Below are 20,388 nucleotides of genomic sequence, written 5' to 3'. Positions count from 1 at the left end.
ACTATGTAATACCATATATATGAATAAGTATTCATACTTAAAAAAATTACCAGAAGACATCCTTCTAATAGTAACATAAATTTTTTTCTATTTTTAGACTTATATAGGAAGCACTATATGTTCAAAATACTGAGGTATTTTTGAAGTAATAAGTAGTAGACGGTTCTTTGATGTCCTACGCCCTTCAGAGGGAACCCCAGAACATTACAGTACTCCCTAATATATAGTTGTTTTTGTTCCTTTGTGTTTCTACTTCAATATGTTTTTAAAAGTCTTTGATATAAATTCTGAATATTTTTCAAGTTTTAATATTTAACTTATGTCAGCATTAAATATATAACCGTTATTTGATCTTTACATTGGAACAAATATATTGCAGTTTACAGATTAATTTTGTAACCACTCATAAAATATCATATTGTGTTTATTAATCTTTTAATGATTTCTTTAGATTTTATGTATATAAAAATATTGTCTGCCAATAATTATGATTTTGTCTCCTGTTCCATTCTAATATATTTTTACATAATCTTTTCTAAATGCTTTGCTTTTTTTGGCAAAACTATATTAAGGCAGGAAAATAATTGAAGACATCCTAATATGATCTCAGAAGCTAAAAGTTGTTTTCAGTATTAACCTGTTTTTAAAAATATACATATTTGTATTAATAGCCATGTTACATATTTTCAGGTAATCTGCATAATCTATTTTTTACAGTGAACATAAAATTTTCTTTGAAATGATGCCAACTAGATCTGACACTTAGAATGACTATAACATTTATTTTTTGCATGAAAGTATTAAACTTTCACTGCTTTTTTTCTTTGTATCAATGTTAGCTGGCTATTGAGATTTACTACTGATATGCTAAAATATGCCAATCTAGTCTTTTTGTTTTAGATTTTTAAATCTCTAGTCTGAAAACTCTTTATGAATGTTTGACAGATGATCATATTGTTCCATGACATTGATTACTTCTGTATAATTAATGGGGAAAAAACCTCTCAAAGGTTTAAAATTCTGATTATTGGTCAGTAAAAGTACCAAATCAAGTAATCTTTTTTTGATTTTTATTATTATGTTAGTTTATGTGGTATGCAGATAGAACTATGTGAGTTACTTTTCTTGGCTTGAGTCATGTGGTGGGATGATAGATTCTCCTTAAAAGAATTACCACTAAATAATGCATTGATCAAAATTATCCATCTGCAAAAATATACAATTGAGCAGTAGGTAGAAATTTTCTAATTTAAAGTTCAAATCAACAAACAGTTTTGTGGTTATTTGGTACTTTGTAGTACAAAGATGAATAAAATATAATGCCTTTCCTCCAGTACTTCATAATTTTCTATTTTAATTTTTGACATATATTGATTCTGTTATTTAATAATGGTTATAAATTGCTTCCTCCTCGTATGGTTGTTAAGCTACTGCTGAGTCTGAGATAGAATATTTGCCTTCTAAGGACTACAACAAAGGTTACTGTTTATTCATTTATGGAGAGAATCTTATCTTTTCTACTAAAATTCTTTAAATATTCAAAATCTGGAGACCTTGGTCTTTCCATATATTCCACTTATGTGGCTCCATTTATATGAGGATCGATGGCTTCTTTGATATACTCTCTGCAACATCCCAGAGAGACTATAGTAATTTTTTTAACATAATTGATTAGTTCTGCAATTCTGTGATTATGTTTTTGTTGTTTATTCCCTTTTACAGGTGAAACTGGCACTTTACTTAAAATGACTTTCTGATATATTCTTTAAAACTGTAGTCCTCAACCCTTCATGGCCCATTAGGGACTGGGCTGCAGAGCTCCACTGCACCCAGCAGCCCCAGCGTCTGTGGAAAAATTGTCTTCCATGAAACCAGTCACTGGTGCCAAAAAGGTTGGGGATGGCTGCAATATATAGTCATATATTTAGTATTCAAGTCATTACTCTTATTGTTTAGATGTACTATATAATAATATTTGCATATTTATATTGTCTATAAATATTTCTTGAGAATCATTGCAGTAACTGGTGCCTGGAGAAGTCTTTTTTTGTCAGGTAACTGGTTTTAACCTCATGATTTCTAAATTTCAGTAGTTTAGTTCTTCACTGTCTTAATACATTGCTTCCAATCGTTTAGAGTGCTGGTGAATTTTAAGTCAGTTAATTCCATTGATTGTCTTGCCTTTGCTCAAATACCTTTAATATGAAGAATTACATATTCCTCATTTCTGTTAGCACTTTCTTTCAAGTACTAATCCTATGAGATCATTTATTCTTTGTACTCCACGAGAGAAAGAATTGTAGGGAAAAATAAAACTAGCAAATGTGTGATTCTTAACACTTGGAGAATACTGGTAAAATTATATGGCCATGAGGTCAAGTGATTGAAGAGAGACATGCAGAGACTATAAAATCTTCCTTAGCATTCTAACTTGCTGTGTCTCAGAAAAATAATGTCTAAAATAGAATTTTATTAATAAAAGTAGGGTAATGGGAAATATAAAGTGACATTTGCAGTATCCTTAATCTCTGTCCTGGACATATAAGTACCTAGGATTAATTCAAAAATTTAAATGTTAAAATGAAATCAACCCTCTTCCAATGACATTGCCTTATTGCAAACGCAACAATTTGGACCAAAATGTCAATAAACTGAAAACTTAGATGTCTGGGCGTGGTATGATTTATATTAGCATTTTGTTTCTCATTTTTTTTACTTTTTTTTTTTTTTAGTTTATCAATTGTTATGATTTAGGGTAAGTTTCATTTAGAAGGATGTTTAATTCTGTCATGAATCTTTGTTTATCATTCTGTGTGTAAGTATACTTAAAAATTTCATTGTTCTAAAATGGTTTAAACCATCTGTTTATTACTTTAATGAACACTTATACAAACCACAAAATGAAGGGACTACTATTCTAAGAAGATCCTTTGAATACCACCTAATCAAATTAAAGGAATAAAAGATTTCAAGAACCATGATATATGCTATGGAGGATATTATCAAATTTGACATTAGATGTTACCTCTTAAAGAGTATAAAACTTAAGAAATTAACACATTACACTTTTAGGAAAGATTATAGAACAGTATATAATTAAATATCCTCTTTTAATATATAAGGCAAATATCTGTTATTAGAAGTTAATTTTTCAAATGTTCTTAATGTTTAAAAAATACTAAACATTTTTATTAATGTAAATTAGAATGCAATAAAAAATTCAAGGAACTGCATTATTTTAACTAGGGCCATCTTTTTCACACTATCTAGCAGCAGATTAATACCACTCACCTGAATGTTCAGTCAATAGAATTGTTAAGCAATCTTCTATAAATTGGAACACTTCAGAGGCACTTCACAGATTTTTCTCTATGCTAACTAGGTGCTTAAGAGGCAATTTTAGTGTATCTAGAATTCCCTTGACTGTGTCAATCAGGCCTGGAAAATGGTTTTCTAAATCACTTTCTCATGTTCTTTTCAAATGAAAACACTGTCACTATCTTAATCTATAAATATATTAATCATTTAATCTGTGAGGAAGACAGTTCTTAAAATTGCTGTTATTTTTGCCTTCTAAATTCTGTTCTCTAAAAGCAAAACTTAAAAAAGAAAAATACAATTTTATTCAGCTTTTTAATGAGTAATTTCATAAGTTACATAATCAAGGTGATAATTTATTCAATACAAAAGGCAACATTATTTTATTAAATAAAGACAATATCCAAAATTTTCTCAATCTATATTCAATAATTTTTATAAAATCATGAACTTATAATGTTGCAAGTGTTCTTAGAGATCATCCATTCCAATCACTAAAATCATAGATGGAAGCAATAAATCTGAGAGAAATTAAATGACTTTTCTAAGGTCTTTAGCCAAGATCTGAACCAGATATCTGGGCTACTAATCTATGAATGTTTTATAGGATTTAAGATTAGCACTCATAACCTCCCTGAAAGTGAATAGTAACAAATACAAAAGTTACGCATACACACTCAGAATGCATAGGCATATGCAGGCACATTTTCACCCACATTTGTTTTTGTATGTGTTTTCCTGTTGAAATAAAAACCTCCTGTCTTTGTAGGTATCCATTATACCCCATAGATACTGGTGCATTAGAATAAAAAAGTTGTTTAACAATGACATGTAGGAAGGCAGTGTGATTTATTTGAGATCAGATTCCAGAAAGGGAGTTATCTAACCAAAACCAACTACAAAAGCCACGTCCACTGTGAATGTTAATCATACAAATTGGGTCATTCCTATTATGCCCCACTAAAACAGAGTCAAGCAGTCAGGGCATATAACATTGCTTCAAAAATACGATTCTTTGCAGGCCAGGCTGCTAAAACTGCCGGCCACAACTATAAGATTAATTTGATCCACAGCCATCTCTCACCAATCTTGACTGTTTTTCTTCCTCTTGACTACATTATACACCCAAATAAATACCTATATGTGTGTGTCCATGCACATACATTCAAAATTACTATAAAGGCAAATGAATAGCAACAAAAACAAATTGCTCAAATTGATGCAATGAAGAAACTCAACCTGATTTCATTGATATTAGTCCTCATCTATTTAGAACTGAATATAGGAAACTTAGAGAAACCAATTATTGAGCACTTACAAGTAGGTGGTAAAATAAACTCAAATTTTATAGTACATGAACTCATAGCGATGACGTCTACACTTTAATGCTCAATAGGGAAAAAACTCATTTTATTTTCTCTGAGAACATTACTCTTCAAAATAGCTAAACATTCAGTGGAGTTACTGATCCCTCTCTTCATAGTTATATCAGAAAGACATGATTTATTCAAAAAAATAACCAAAATCTCTCACTGTGCAGCACACAAGGAGTGGCACTTGCAGAGGAATATAAAGGAATAGGTGCTCTATATTTTGCATACTAAATTATTAGGATGTAAATAAATGCATCACTTTTTTATTTTAAAAATATAATTCTGTAGTCTCAATTCCATCTATGAATCCTAAAGTCTGAGGATTTTCTCAATACACAAGTTGCTAATCAAAAGATTTGAGATTTAGTTGGGTTGGTACTTTGAATTTTTAAAATAATGAAATATGCTATATTTATTTTTTAAAATAATGAAGTATGCTATAAAATACTATATGTAGAATGATAAATATTCTATAACCCAGTGGCTTAAAACAGTAAACATTCATTACTGTTCCTGATTTTAAGACGCAGCGTTTTATTTCTGGTTTCAGCTAAACTCACCCACGTGTCTGTTGTTTGGTATGTTAGGCAGACAGGTCCTTATTTTGGCTGAGGTACCTATTTTATTTGGATGAGGTCTTTTCCATGTTTGTGAGTCAGCTGGCTGGTAGACTGAGCTAGGATAGCCTTGGCCAGGGCAGTTGGGCTTTCGACCACGTGGCTTCTTAACTACTAGTGGGCTAACTCAAACTTGTTCACATGACATTGACAGATTTCAAAAACAAATGTTCAGAGACTCTTGAGACCAAAGTCGGAAACTGTCAAACTGTCTTTCCACTGGGAGACTGAATATAAAACACATAGTGACAGACTATATATAAAAATAGAACTCTGAGCTGCTTTCTGCAGTAACCAGACCAGGAGGTCTAACTACTATCTCTAGCAACCAACTCAGGAAGCCAAACAATGATGCCTGTATTAGTCAGCCCCAAACCCCAATGGCAAAGGACTTGACTCTTTAATCTTCATCCCTACTTTCAACTGAAGACCAACTGGAAAAAGCAAAATATGCACCCCTAACTAATCATATAGTATGCTTTGTTTCTAGGTAGCCTGCCTATGGCTTCCCCACACCAACAGCCTCTGTGGGTAAAGAACCTACATTCAAATGATATTGAATTCTTGATGTTCAATTTTATTTAACTAGATCCATCAATTAAAGGAAGATAAATATAAATCTCTAATTTTTAATATTTTAAGCATGTGTCAGATTAATGAATCAGCATTTTTTTAGTTTTATACCTTTTTCTTTACAAAGACCCTTAAATAATTTTACTAGTTTTGAGAAAATAATGATTCTCTGAAAAACTCATTGAGTGTTTTTAAAGCAACAAAGGGAATGCATCAAAAATTAATGCTAGAATATTGTTAGTTCTTAGGAGACTTTGTCCCAATCAAACTTCATCTTATGGCCTTCTAACCTGTTCCCTAATAGACTGCCCTTTCTGTGTATAACAGATTTTCATGTCATGGAACTGACAGCATCTTATAATGAACTTTGATTCTGAGCTTTGAAAAAATGTAATAAGAACTAAAACCTTCACTGAGCAATTTTGTTACTGGGTTACTACAGCACTTACTGCCAGAAACAGGGAAACAATTTTCTGACTGATTTGAAAAGCTATGAGAAAGAAAAAATCTGAAGAAACAGCACATCTACACAAATTCTTTCTTCATTGTCTAAGTACAGTTAAACTTCAATAAAATAATTGTGACTCTTTCAGAAGTCTATGCCTCAGTGAAGACATTAGTCCATTTCTATCTGGCAAACTGATATGGTATTTGCCCAAATTCATCCAATCATATTGTTTATATATAGATATACTAGCTTCACAAGACTCATACACTTTCTGGTAATTTGCCTAAAATAATAAACAGAAAACATTTTATGCATAAAGTAATTTTGGGGGGAAGATAACAGAAATTTGTAAGCAGAGATAAATGTAAAACACAAAATCATTGAAGTTAACTATAAATTCTGACAATCAGACAAAACATGTTTGCTGTGTTATATACTCTGAAAATGTCAAGTGTAGTTTGAAGAAAAAGTGATTACTTCAATCCTTTGTTACTGTATGAGTTTTCCTATGACTTGTACTTTGAAAATTTCCTATGTTAATAGTTAAAAATCCTGTTTCTAAACTGCAAATAATGGAATATCTCTTCATGGTCTTTTTTGCTTCATGTGTCTGACCTCCTAAAATCTTAAATTTAACCTGGATTTATAATAGTTATCTTTTCAGGTCAAAATAATGTCACCAACAAATGAACAAGTTCATTGGACACACTGTGATATTCATGCATTCTTTGAACAATCTTAAATAAAAGTGTTGCTTGTCCTTGGAGTAGTCTTTCAGTCCTTCTATATCTAGATAATTCTTGTTAGCAAATGTTTATTTTAATGTGTTTAAAACATCAACACACTAAATAGAAATGGGAGAAAAACTGACATGAAGCATATTAACAGAAACAAAATATTTTACAAAGATGACCTTATTCACTAATTCTCTTCTGATAATTCTTCATTAAGGATTATACTTTTGTTTGTACAGACTCCTATATTACTTCTTGTCCTCTTTATGCTAAAATTCAGATATGTTTCTCATTTCCTTCTGAGACTATCAACTCCTTGAAGGCAATTATTTAAGTCAGATTATTATAGCTTTCTGTAAATGACATTGAATTTGAAGTTTCAATTTCAATGTCATTTACAGAAAGTGATTCAAAATGTACTGAATGATTAATAAACGAATGATCAAGCATATATTAGAAAATTAACTGATGACATAACACCAACTTAAATGCTGCCACCACAACTTATCTTTGTAATTTTAGGCAAGACACTTCAACTTCATGGGCCTTAGATTATCTATAAAGGGATGAAATATTGTGTTGAAAGAATTGCTTTGAGGACTAAACAAAAGGTACATCCAGTCACTGTGAAATAAGTGTTAGTTCATTTTCCTTTCTAAAGTCAAAATCAACTATCTTGGAGTAAAGATTATCCTCTTCCACTATCATCTTGACAATATTGGAAGTGTGCATAGGATCTACACCTTGTGTGAACTGTAGTTTTCTAAGCCCTTTCCTTCCCAAATATGATTGGAAGCCCAAGAGTCATTTTAAGACCTTAACCATCACAATGTCTTTTTTTTTTTTTTTTTTTGAGACAGAGTCTCGCTTTGTTGTCCAGGCTAGAGTGAGTGCCGTGGCGTCAGCCTAGCTCACAGCAACCTCAAACTCCTGGGCTCAAGCAATCCTTCTGCCTCAGCCTCCCGAGTAGCTGGGACTACAGGCATGAGCCACCATGCCCGGCTAATTTTTTATATATATATCAGTTGGCCAATTAGTTTCTTTCTATTTATACTAGAGACGGGGTCTCGCTCTTGCTCAGGCTGGTTTTGAACTCCTGACCTTGAGCAATCCGCCCGCCTCGGCCTCCCAAGAGCTAGGATTACAGGCGTGAGCCACCGCGCCCGGCCCACAATGTCTTTTAAGCAAAGTTTATTCATTCTTTTTGACAGCACATGTTTCTGCAAACCTGGCATGCTTGTTATTTATTTTATAGCAATCAGATCTGTGTATCAGTAACCACTGCCATATGTTTCTGAAAACATGATTCCTAGAACAGTTACATGTTTGCTTTCTAACCACTACACTTCTCTTGTATCTCTAAATCAGTGTTTCTCACACTTTTTGACCTTAAGAAAACCCTTTTTTTAAAAAATCTTTTAAAAGCTCAAAGAGCTTCTGTTTATTTGGGTCATATTTCTCTATATTATATAAAAATTAAAACTTCATTTTAAGTGAATTAATATACATATTTAAATCACTTAAAATCATTGTGTGTTAATAGAAATAGCACATTTTCATAATATATAACTGTTTTCTAATATACAAAAATATTGAGAAAAGTATTTTATTTCATTGAGAAATTTCACATCTCTCTAATGCCTAGTTGAAGGGATTTTACAGCTAGATTTTCATTTTTGGTCTGCCTTTAATTTCTTGTGATATATTGTCTTGGTTAAAGTATATAATGAAAATTCAACCCCTCACAGATAGTTGGGAAAAGTAGAATTTGGATAGTTATATTTTCAGATAATTGTGAATATCGCTTGTGATATTATACTAATACTGAAAAAAATGTAGTTGAAGTTTTGTTGCAATGTGGAATTTAAAATTATGTAAAGAAACAGTTCTTTTATATTAAAATCCATTGGACTGTCTTTCACTGTGAATGGATCATTTACCTATACATGATTTTGTAACAATATATTGGTTATTTGGAAAGAATGGCTTCACTGAGTTAGTAGTTCTTTTCAATATTAACATGTTTTATTACACAATATAAAAATTGCACTTGTTATTACCACTGGTATCAGAAAAACATTTCAATACAAGTCAAACACATGAAAGCAGATAAAGTTTTCTAAATTTCAATATTGATTAAAAGCTTGAATTGTATCACTGGTAACAAATACAGTCAGCTGTTTTCTTTAAAGTGACTGGTTCACTTAATTCATCTTTGAGAGTATATTTGCCAAATGCACAAGTCTGCATAGCTATTGTTAGTTGGACATTGTAATAAAAATGATATTCCATGAAATGTTTCTAGTTTGGATCGGACTTAATTGTACAAGGGCTTTTCCTTAAAATGATAGATCATTGTTCTTCAGGATGGACACCAGCAGATGTAAATTAAAAATAGGCTTAATTCTCCGTAGGAGAAATAAAGGAAAAGATGTCTTCCTCCTTTACTTTTCTGAGAGCATTTACTTTAGAGACCTTGTAATTTTAAGTTATTTCTCCATCTCTTTGAAATGTATTTACATTTTTTTAACAGCTAAGCAAGGCTTCAGCTAGCTATAAAACCCAGGAAATCTTTTCTCGAGGTCTTGAAAATCATCTCTTCAAAATATAAACATCCAAGAAAGATAGCACCCCTATCTCTGTTTCTGTGAGAGGGTCTATGAGAAAGTAGAAGCTTAACTTTGGTGGATGCCTTGCTCCCAGCTGTAAAAATCCCTCTTTTAAAAATAGAAGTTTATTTTTCCATTGTATAAAACCACTTAACTAACATAGATGGCCACCCCAATTACCAGGTGAATTTAGAATAACTATGTGCAATAAATGGTGCTATCAAGTCCTCTTACTTGATCACTAATCATCATATTGACAGCATGGATTTAATAGATTGTACTGCTTGACTATATGAAAGGGTGAGATTTCTATCTTTGCAGTCTCTTAGCAGTCTGACTATGATGTCCATCTCATTTTGGTTTAATGCTCATTCAGTAACAAAACTATTTTCTTTCTCTACTAACTTTGTCTAGGTTTTCTGAGTTGGGGCAAATTTTTGTTTTTAATTATATTTTCCCAACCTATACAGACACATGTGTACTACTTGTCTTGCTATATAGGGTATTGATATGTGAGTACAAAATTCAAGATTTAATTAAACAATTGTGATGTCTTATCAAGGGTGTTCTTAGGTGAAATCGTTTGTTTTTCTGAAAGTGCTTGGCAGTGAGGAATTCAGTGGCTACTAGAGCGGGTTCTTGACAGTGCCTTGGTTCTTGCTAAAACACCAGAAGCTTTACCCACCATCAATTTTGCACAGTTAGTGAAAATATAAACATTGGAAAAGGCAACTTAGCGTCCTAGTATTTCCCAAGAACATAGTTTTGACTTCAGGGAACTCTTGAAAGAGCCTAGATATGCTCATAGGTCCCATGACTCAACTTAGAAATTTAATAGAAAGTATCTTAATCCCATCAGGTTTAGGTGGAAGAATTATAAGACACAGGTCTATATCCCTGAGCCATATGATCTAATTGAAAGGAGAGCTAGGCATTACAACCTTAATTTCATCTTTAGCTAGAGGCAATTTAATACATGTTGAGGCTTTAACAAGGGTGTGAAGGCCATATCCTTGATTTAGTTCTTGTCTCAAGGACAAATTTTTAGGGAACTTTTAAATCTTAAACATTCTTAATTTTATAATTTGCTCTTTGGAATTAAAAATCTATCTCTTCCAATGGCCCCAGATTTCTGGACTTCCTCTATTTTTTTTACATTTCTGGTTGCAAGGCAGCTAATTTTTTCCTGAGGTCATTTGTTTCCTGTAATACTTTACAAAATATGCCCACCAGCAGTCAACATATACTACTAATGCTCTTACAATCATTGCACAATAAAATTTATTAGCTATCTCTCAAGTGCCACAGACAATGGATGATTTTACCAAATATTTGGAAACTATATAACATGTTATCATTACAGTGTCCAATTTCAACTTCCTCAACACCTAAAGAAAAAACCAATCATCTGACATTTTTAGATTTTGAGTTACAGCAATGATCCTTTTTTGATACCAATTTCTCCAAATAGTGAGGACAGGATCTTGCTACTGAATAACTAATGATCAACCCACAGCATTTTTTGGCACCATCAACTTGTAGTATACCAAACTGAAGCATATCCTTGATACATGTGGCAGAGGAAGAGATATTTGAAGTTTTAAAATTGAGAGTTAAATGCTCCAGTGTGGATATGATATACGCTACCTCAGTATACAACCCATTGGCCAGAAATAATTAAATAGCACTACCTAAGTATAATGATCATGGGAAAGTTTGGTTGATAAGTATCTATTTACAAATTGATAAACGTATGATTTATTCCTCTACTAATAAATAAGTAGCAGCTGATATAACCTTTGGTGAAATACTTATTACTATTTCTATACATTTAAATTAGATGTACAAGTTATGAAGCAAATAATGACATACAATTATAAATTATCATAATCATTACTATGTTACTTTTAGTAATTATTCCCTGGTCTCTTTAAGAATGAATGTTTCCATTTAGGTAAAACTAATGGAGTTATTTCCCTGACCTTAAAATATAATTATTAAATATTCCCTGAGGTAAAGACACTGTGTCATATTCAGAACATTTGTTATTCCTGAGAGGTATTACACTAGCTTAGTACCAGTTTCAGGAAAACTATTCCTGTAAGAGTTAAAAAAAAAAAAAAAAAAAAAAATCACTGTAGTAGCTTAGACTAAAAGCAAAATTTTTAGAAGCATATATTGAAATAGATACTTTATGAAGTTTCAAATTTAAATATTTACTCTTGTAGGGAAATTATTGGAATACAGTTCTAAATGGTTATGTTATAGATTTATCCCTGGGTTCTAGAAAAAGCTCAAATTGTTTAGTGCAAATTCCAGCCTGACGATAGCAGTTAGATAGAATAAGTCACTTGATAAGAATGTGCTGAACACTCATACATTTACTGATTATATAAATAAACCTTACGACCCCACAAATAATCAAGACTATTTTCCAGAGTTTGAATTTTGTTATTGTATTAGGATCCTCCAGAAAAGCAGCTCATGAAGATAGAGAATTTGCTCTTCCTCCACCTTTTTGTTCTGATCAGGCTCTGGGTGGAATAGATGCTGCCTGCCCACATTGGTGAGGGTATCTTCTTTAGTCACTTTATTGATTCAAATGCTAACCTCTTCCAGAAACACTCAGAAATGTCTTTCCAGCTGTTTGTGTATCTCTCAGCTCAGTTGACATAAAATTAACCATTATAATTATGCTTAATAATAGAAGGCAGTAGAATTAATTGTAGCATATATGTATGTGCATATATATTTACAATAGTATTATCCATGAAAGTATTATTAAATAAGAATTTTAAGTGTGCTTTTAAGGGAATTTTAAGATCTTGGGAGTTAATGGTAGCAGCATATGCTACCATGTGTTAATTAAGAAAGTTGAATTTCTCATGTTTTTCTATTATGTCATCTACAAGCTGACAAAACGATGTCAAGAAATAAGTGATAGCATTGTACTTACTAAACCCTTCAGTGACAGTAGTATATACTTTAAACTACCTGTTGTATATGAGAGAGATTGCCAATCAAATGTGTACTTAATTGTAGCTAGAATAAACACTGCGAACCTAGAGATAGAATGTCATACTTGAATAGAATATAGAAACAAACATTACTAAGTTGATTGAAGTGAGAACTGTTAGTGCAGTATTCCTTCATATGAACTATCTAGGAATTTTCACTTAAAAGTTTACTCCATATGGGTTAACAATTCTGAAACTGCTGTGGATGTATTGAACAAATAAAAGGATGGCAGAGGGTGGTAACCAGGTTACCTTGATTTTGAATACCACTCGAACAAAAGGATCTAGTGCTACTTAGAGAAATTTCTGGTTCTAGAGCAGGGATATGGAACATAAAAGATGAACCTTGTGTATCTTATAGTACCAGAAAGTAAGGAAATAATTGTTTTAAAAGGTGTAATAATGGAGATATGTTAAAAGAAAACAGGAAATAACTGGAAGAGCTCTCTGTCACCAATGCTGAAAAAGTTTGAGCAATAAAATGTAGTATTGTATTATAACCCAAACTGTAAAATGAATAACCTGTGAGTCCATACTGACATAAATAAATGATTGGATATATAAAAGATGTAGAAGAGACAAATTTCCTGTAAAGAACTCTGTATAATTTATGTAGATACTCTTCCCCACTCAAAGAGGTTAACATAATTCTCCATCCCTTAAGCATGGGCGCTGCGTAATGACTTGCTTCCCAAGATTACAGTGAAAAAAAAAAAAAATGGACCAGGTGTGGAGGGTTATGCCTATAATCCTAACATTTTGGGAGGCTGAGGCTGGAGGATTGCTTGAGCCTGGGAGTTAGAGGTTGTAGTGAGCTGTGATCATGCCACTGTAATCCAGCCTGAATCACAGAATCAGACCAAAAAGAATAAAAAAAAGTAGAATGGCTATTTTATGGTGCAGAAACCTGGCCAACTGCCAAGCAGTCCTTCAGCTAGTTGATCGAGGTTAATATTCAAGTCATATTAATAGCGCATCCCTCTTGACATAATGTGATAATAATGGCTTTCACTTTGGTAGTCACCCTGCCAAAAACCTATAACCACCGTCTTACCATGATAAAAAGCTTAGACAAAATCAAACTCAGGTACATTCTACAAAATATCTAACCAATTCTCTTCAAAAATGTCAAGATCATCAAAAACAAGAAAAGTCTAAGAAACCGTTACAGTCAGAAGGACCTAAAAAGACATAATAACTTTATGCATTACAGTGTCCTGGAGGTGACTTTGAAACAGGAAAAAAAGCCAAACAGGGTAAAAACTAACACCCAAATAAAGTATGGGATTTAGTTAAAAAAAAAAATCCCACCCAATACCCAAAAGTTATTTGAAATTTCTCTGAGTGGCTGGCTCCTTTAGAGTGAAGAGAATTTTATGTACTCCAGAGACCTCTTTATTTGATGAAGTACATTGTGTGGCCTATATCACTGAATGTTCTACAAATCTTAAAAAACTACCAAAAAAAAAAATAAATAAATGTGCGGGATAACTTTACTATGGCTTGGAAATCAGTTTTTAATTATCTTAATTCAGTAGTTATTCCTCTGTAATATCGCATTAAAGTCAAATTAGATTTCAAAAGTGCGCATCTTCATTTCTCTTAACATGCTTTTATTAAGATGGATTGTGTTAGACTTGTCCATCATCTACAGTGGTGTTTGGCACAGTAGGATTACAAAATGCCAAAAACAGAATATAAGACAGAACTTGAAATACTTCAAAAGATTATTGCCAAAAATAAGCACTACAGGCTTGTACCTAAAGCATATTTGAGATTGACAAAGCTGGCAAGAAAAATAATCTCTAGTATTAGGATCTATTTTTTGACTCTGTCTTTTGGCTTCTAAAATTCATGATCGTGAGGCCCAACTGGTATATTTTTCTGCATTGTTTACTTGTCTTTTAAAATGGTGAACTATAACTTCACAAAAGATTTTTAAATTTTAAATTATGATCAGGTTTCTGCATTTTATTCTTTGGCAGTATATCACCCAGGAAGAACAGAGTAAATGTGCTAAAATGAAAGCAATGAAAACTAAAGAAATTTCTTAATAAGAAAGAATAAGGCAAATATCAATTTCTTATCTTATTCAAGGCTATAGTGTCTGGCTTATTTGGCTCAAATTTTGGTTAGGTTTGTATCTGATCTTAAAGTCTGTACTTCCAAAATGAGTGGGGAAATGATGACCTTAAACTCTAACATATTTTTTTTTTTCTCTTACACTGGCTTTTGAATAAGTTGTTTTTCAAAGCACATTAGCAAACCATTTGTTTTTGCTTTTTACTACAGTGTTAAGGGTATCACCTCATTTCTTAATTTTATCCCATATTTATGCTCCATAGAAATAAATTCTTTAGTGTAATTCTTTTAAATTGTTTTGCAAGCATTTTCTTCAATAGCATATATAGAATACTTATAATTTATCCAGTTTTATAAATAATTTTGATAAATGCCATATACTAATGCCTAATTTAGACATATTCTTATTTTGTCACATGGAGAGTTCTAATTATGCTTTTTAAAAAATTCCACTAAGTAGCTAAATACAGCTAATCATACTTGTTTTTTAATTCCAATAAGTAGCTAAATTGAGCCCAAGAAAGGCACATTTTTCCATAGAATTCTGAGGTTGAAATATTATATAATACCCAGTGATATAATATGTTTGTAAAATATGTTTATATATGTTAAATATGTTTATAAGTTATTTTTATATGATCTTTATGTGACTTAAAATTAGTTATATTTTGAGTGTGCTTTAATGTTATTTTTAATGAAGAATTAAAATTCTCATAATATTGAACTCCCTTTAAAATAATTTGCATAGGATTCTGAGAAGATTGATCTTAAATGAGCCATGCCATCCTTGCAACTCTTTCAGTTCCAGTCAGCTGCTGAAACCTCATTGGTGCCTGGCTTTTCCAGGAGTTTGAGGGTGTCACACACTAGGAGCTACTCACACTGATAATCTTATACACTCCTAGCTTTATAAAGGAAAGATTGGAGAGGGAATGATTTCAAGTTGGTCTGAAAGAATCCATCACGTCAAACATTTATCTTTTCTTTGTGTAAGGAACATTCCAATTCTACTCTTTTAGTTGCTTTAAAGTATACCATAACTTGTTGTTTATACTCACTAATTTGTGCTTTAGAATATTGTCTATTCTGTATTTCCATTTATTTCTGTCCTTTTCAATTTCTTTCATCAATATTTTATAGTTTTCATTATAGACATCTTTTACTTCTTTGGTTAAGTTTATTGCTAGGTATTTTATTTTATTTGTAACTATTGTAAGTGGGATTACTTTTTTGGTTTTTTTTTCAGATTGTTTACTGTTGTCATATAGAAATGTTACTGATTTTTGTGCATTGATTTTTTTTGTCCTGCAACGTTACTGAATTTTTTTTATCAGTTCTAATAGTTTTATTTTGTGTGTGTGTGTGTGTGTGTAGTCTTAAGGCTTCTCTAGATATAATGTCACATTATCTTCAAACAAGAATAATTTGACTTCTTCCTTTCCAATTTGGATGCTCTTTATTTGTTTTACTTTTCTGATTGCTCCAGCTAGAATTTCCAGCACTATGTTGTATAACATTGGTGAGAGTGAGTATCCTTGTCTTTTTCCAGATCTTAGAGGAAAGGTTTCATTTTGTCCTCACTTAGTATGATACTAGCTGTGGTTACGTCATTTATGGTTTTTATCATGTTGAGGTAAGTTCCTTCTATACACAGTTTTTTGAAAGTTTTTAATCATGAAAAGTGTCAAATTTAATCAAATACTTTTCAGCATCAATTGAAATGATCATATGATTTTTATCCTTTATTCCATTGATATAATATTGATTGGTTTGTGTATATTGAACCATACTTGCCTCCCTGGGATGAATCCCACTTGATCATGATAAATAATATTTTTAATGTGTTATTGAATTTGGTTTGCTAGTATTTTGTTGAGAATTTTTGTATCTATGTTCATCAGAGATGATGGCCTATAGTTTTTGTTGTTGTTATTGTGTCTTTGGTCTTGGTATCAGGGTGATACAAGCCTCATATAATGAGTTTAGGAGTATACCTTCTCCTCAGTTTTTTGGCATAGGTTAAGTAGGATTAATATTAATTCTTCTTTGAATGCTTGGTAGAATTCAGCAGTGAAGCTATCAGCTCCTGGAATTTTCCTTGAAGGGAAACTTTTTATTATTGCCTCTATCTTGTTATTTGTTATTAGTTATTTAGATTTTAGATTTCTTCCTGGTTCAATCTTGGTAGGTAGTATCTAGAAATGTATCAGTTTCTTCTAGGGTTTTCAATTTATTGATGTACAGTTGTTCTAGTCGTCTCTAACAATCTTTTGGATTTCTGCAGTATCAGTTGTAATGTCTACTCTTTCATCTCAGATTTTATTTATTTTGGTCTTTTTTTTTTTTTTTTTTTTTAGTCTGGCTAAAGATGTGTTGATTACTTCTAATTTGCTCTTGTTTTTCTAGTTTTTTGAAATGCATCATTAGGTTGTTTATTTGAAGCTTTTCTACTTTTTTGATATAGACACTTATTGCTATAAACTTTTATTGCTGCTTTTGCTGTATCCATAGAATTTGATATATTGTGTTTTAATTTTCCTTTGTTTTGAGAAACTTTTAAAATTGCTTCTTAATCTCTTCATTGACCCACTGGTAATTCAGAAGCATATGGTTTAATTTCCATATGTTTGTATATTTTCCTATGCTCCTCTTGTTATTGATTTCTAGTTTTATTCCATTGTGGTCAGAGAAAATGCTTGGTATGAATTCAATCTTTTTGAATTTTTAAAGACTTCTTTTGTGGCCTAACATATGGCTTCTGCTTGAATACAATCCATGAGCTGAGGAGAAGAATGAAACATTCTGCAAATATCTATTAGGTCCATTTGGTCTATAGTGCAGAGTAAGTCCACTGTTTGTGGATTTTCTGTCTGTATGATTTGTTCAATGCAGAAAGTGGAGTGTTAAGGTTTCCAGTGATTATTGTGATATATCTCTTTCATTAGCTCTGATAATGTTTGCTTTATATATCTTGGTTTTCCAGTGTTGGGAATTTTTATTTTTAGAATTGTTTGAATTGCATATATTTTTAGAATTGTTATATCTGCTTGCTGAATTGACTCCTTTATCATTATATAATGACCGTTTTTTTTTGGTCTTTTTTATGGTTTTTGTCTTTAAATGTATTTTATCTAATAGAACTATAGCTACTTCTCTTTTATTGTTTCCATGTGCATGAAATATCTTTATGTGTCATTTGCATGGAATATCTTTATTTTCAGTCTGTGTAGGTTTTTATAGGTAAAGTGGGTTTCTTTTAGACAACTATATTGGCTATTTTTAAAAATCCTTTCAGCCACTCTTCTTCTGATTGGAGAGTTTAGTCCATTCATATTCAGTGATACTATGATAAGTGAGGTCTTACTATTGCCATGATATTTAATTTCTGATTGTTTTGTGGTCCTCTCTTTTCTTCTTTCTTCCTTCCTGTCTTCCTTTGTTAAAAGTGATTTTCTTTGCCAGTGTGTTTTAATTTCTTGCTTTTTAATTTTTGTCTATCTGTTGTAGGTTTTTTGATTTGAAGTTACCATGAGGCTTGCAAAAAAACCATTTTATAACCAGTGATTTTTAAACATATGATAACAGTGCTTACAAACACACAAGCAGTCAAACAAAAATTCTTCTCTTAAATTCCATTCCCTCTGCTCTTTAACTTTTGTTTTGTTTCCATGCATACCTTTTTATAGTCTCTCTGTCTCAAAAAGTTGTTGCAGATATTTTAATAGGTTTGTCTTATAGTCTTACTAGTCAAGATATAAGTGGTTTATGCACTGTAATTGCAGCAATAGAGTATTCTGTATTTGTGTACTTATTGTTACCAGTGAGTTGTATTCCTTCAGGTGAATTCTCATTTTTCATTAATTTCCTTTTCTTTCAGATTGAAGAACTCTGTTCAGCATTTCTTACAGTACAGTTCTGGTGTTGATGAAATTCCTCAGTTTTGTTGGTTTTGGAAAGTCTTTATTTTTCCTTCATGTTTGAAGGATATTTTTGCAGGATATAATATTCTACGGTTAAGGTTTTTTTCCTTCAGCACTTTGAATTTGTCATGCCACTCTCTCCTGGCCTGTAAAGTTTCCACTGAGAAGTCTGCTGCCAGACGTGTTGAAACTCCTTTATATGTTATTATTTTTTTCCTTTTTCCTGCTTCCCTTAGGGCCTTTTAAAATTCTTTTTTGAAGGACTTTGGGGAGCTTGAATATTAAGTGTCTTGAGAGGTAGTCTTGCTTGTGTTACATCGACCTTGGTGTTCTGTGACCTTCCCGTAGCTGACTGTTTATATTTTCTCTAGGTTTAGAAAAGTTTCTGTTATTATTTCTTTGAATAAACTTCCAAACCCCATCTCTCTCTCTCTAATATTTTCTTTAAGGCAGATGACTTTAATTTGCCTTTTTGGGGGTATTTTCTAGATCTTCATTCTTTTTTATTCTTTTTTTTTTCCTCTTCTGACTGTATATTTTCAAATAGCCTGTCTTAAGCACACGGATTCTTTCTTTTACTTGGTCAGTGCTGCTACTGAAAGACATAGATGCATATCTGAGTTTATCAGTTGAGTTCTTCAGCTCCAGAATTTCTGCTTGATTTGTTTTTTAATATTTCCATCTCTTTGTTAAATTTCTCTGACAGGCTTCTGAATTCCCTCTCTATGTTGTCTTGAATTTCATTGAACTTCTTTAGGATGAGTGTTTTGAATTCTTTGTTTGAAAGATCACATATCTCTATCACTTAAGAATTTGTCACAGTAATTTTTTTAGTTTATTTGGTGAGCTCATCTTTTCTTGGATGTTCTTGATGCTTATGGATATTTATCAATGTCTGGTAAGTATTTAGCTTTTGCAATCTGGTCTGGGGCTTGAGCCAGTGGGCTTGAGGGTACACATGACCCAGTGAGGTAGCAGTGGCTAAGCCAGTGCCTGTGTCACCCCTCTCCCAACTCCAGGCAGTGCAGCTCATGGAAAGCCTTCTTCCACTTTGGGATTGAAAAGGGAAGAGTTTAGAGGACCTTGTTTTGCAACTTGAATAACAGCTCAGCCACGGTAAAATAAAATACCAAGGATATTCCTGAAATTCCCGAGTCTAGTTTGTAGTTTCTGGATGGCATTTCTGGACCCATCCTGGGCCAGAAAGAAACATGTTGCCTGGAGAGAAGAACCCAGTCTTGGAAGGATGTCCCACCTGCTTACTACAGATCCTGAAGCTTTGCACAAATATCAGAGATAGCCAGGCATCAGTTACCATGGACTATGCATAAGACTGAGCTGACTTCATGTGTGACCTGGAGTCAGTGGCCAGGAGGGAGTACAGATGTCAGTCACCTGCCAACTCCATCAGCTTAGCACTGAGAGTGAGAGAAGAAAATGAGCACAGACTTTGCCTGGTAATCCAGGGACTTCTATATTTTACCCAAGTTCACAAAGATGATACCATCACGCATCTGCCAGAGTCACAGCATTACTGGGCTTGAGGCACCCCCTCCCCATTGCTGATATGGCTGCAGTCACCAAAGTCTTACATCACAACTGTCAATTCCCTTTGAATATCTGAAAAGTTTTTATAAAAAATTCTGATTGGCAAGTATTGGGTTGCATGGTTACTGTATGAAATCACCACTATGTTC

General features: G+C 32.3%; 1 long non-coding RNA gene across 3 annotated transcripts in view; it reads left to right on the top strand.

Moving 5' to 3' along the window:
• The window catches only part of LOC142874822 (uncharacterized), a 264,628-nt gene that overhangs the window by 10,579 nt on the left and 233,661 nt on the right, over positions 1 to 20,388 (top strand). The gene's annotated exons all lie outside the window — the stretch shown is intronic.

This window comes from Microcebus murinus, chromosome 13, assembly GCF_040939455.1.
Source record: "Microcebus murinus isolate Inina chromosome 13, M.murinus_Inina_mat1.0, whole genome shotgun sequence".
NCBI classification, from domain to species: domain Eukaryota; kingdom Metazoa; phylum Chordata; class Mammalia; order Primates; family Cheirogaleidae; genus Microcebus; species Microcebus murinus.
Note: the sequence above shows the minus strand (reverse complement) of the source record. Positions and strands in the feature narration are given on the sequence as shown.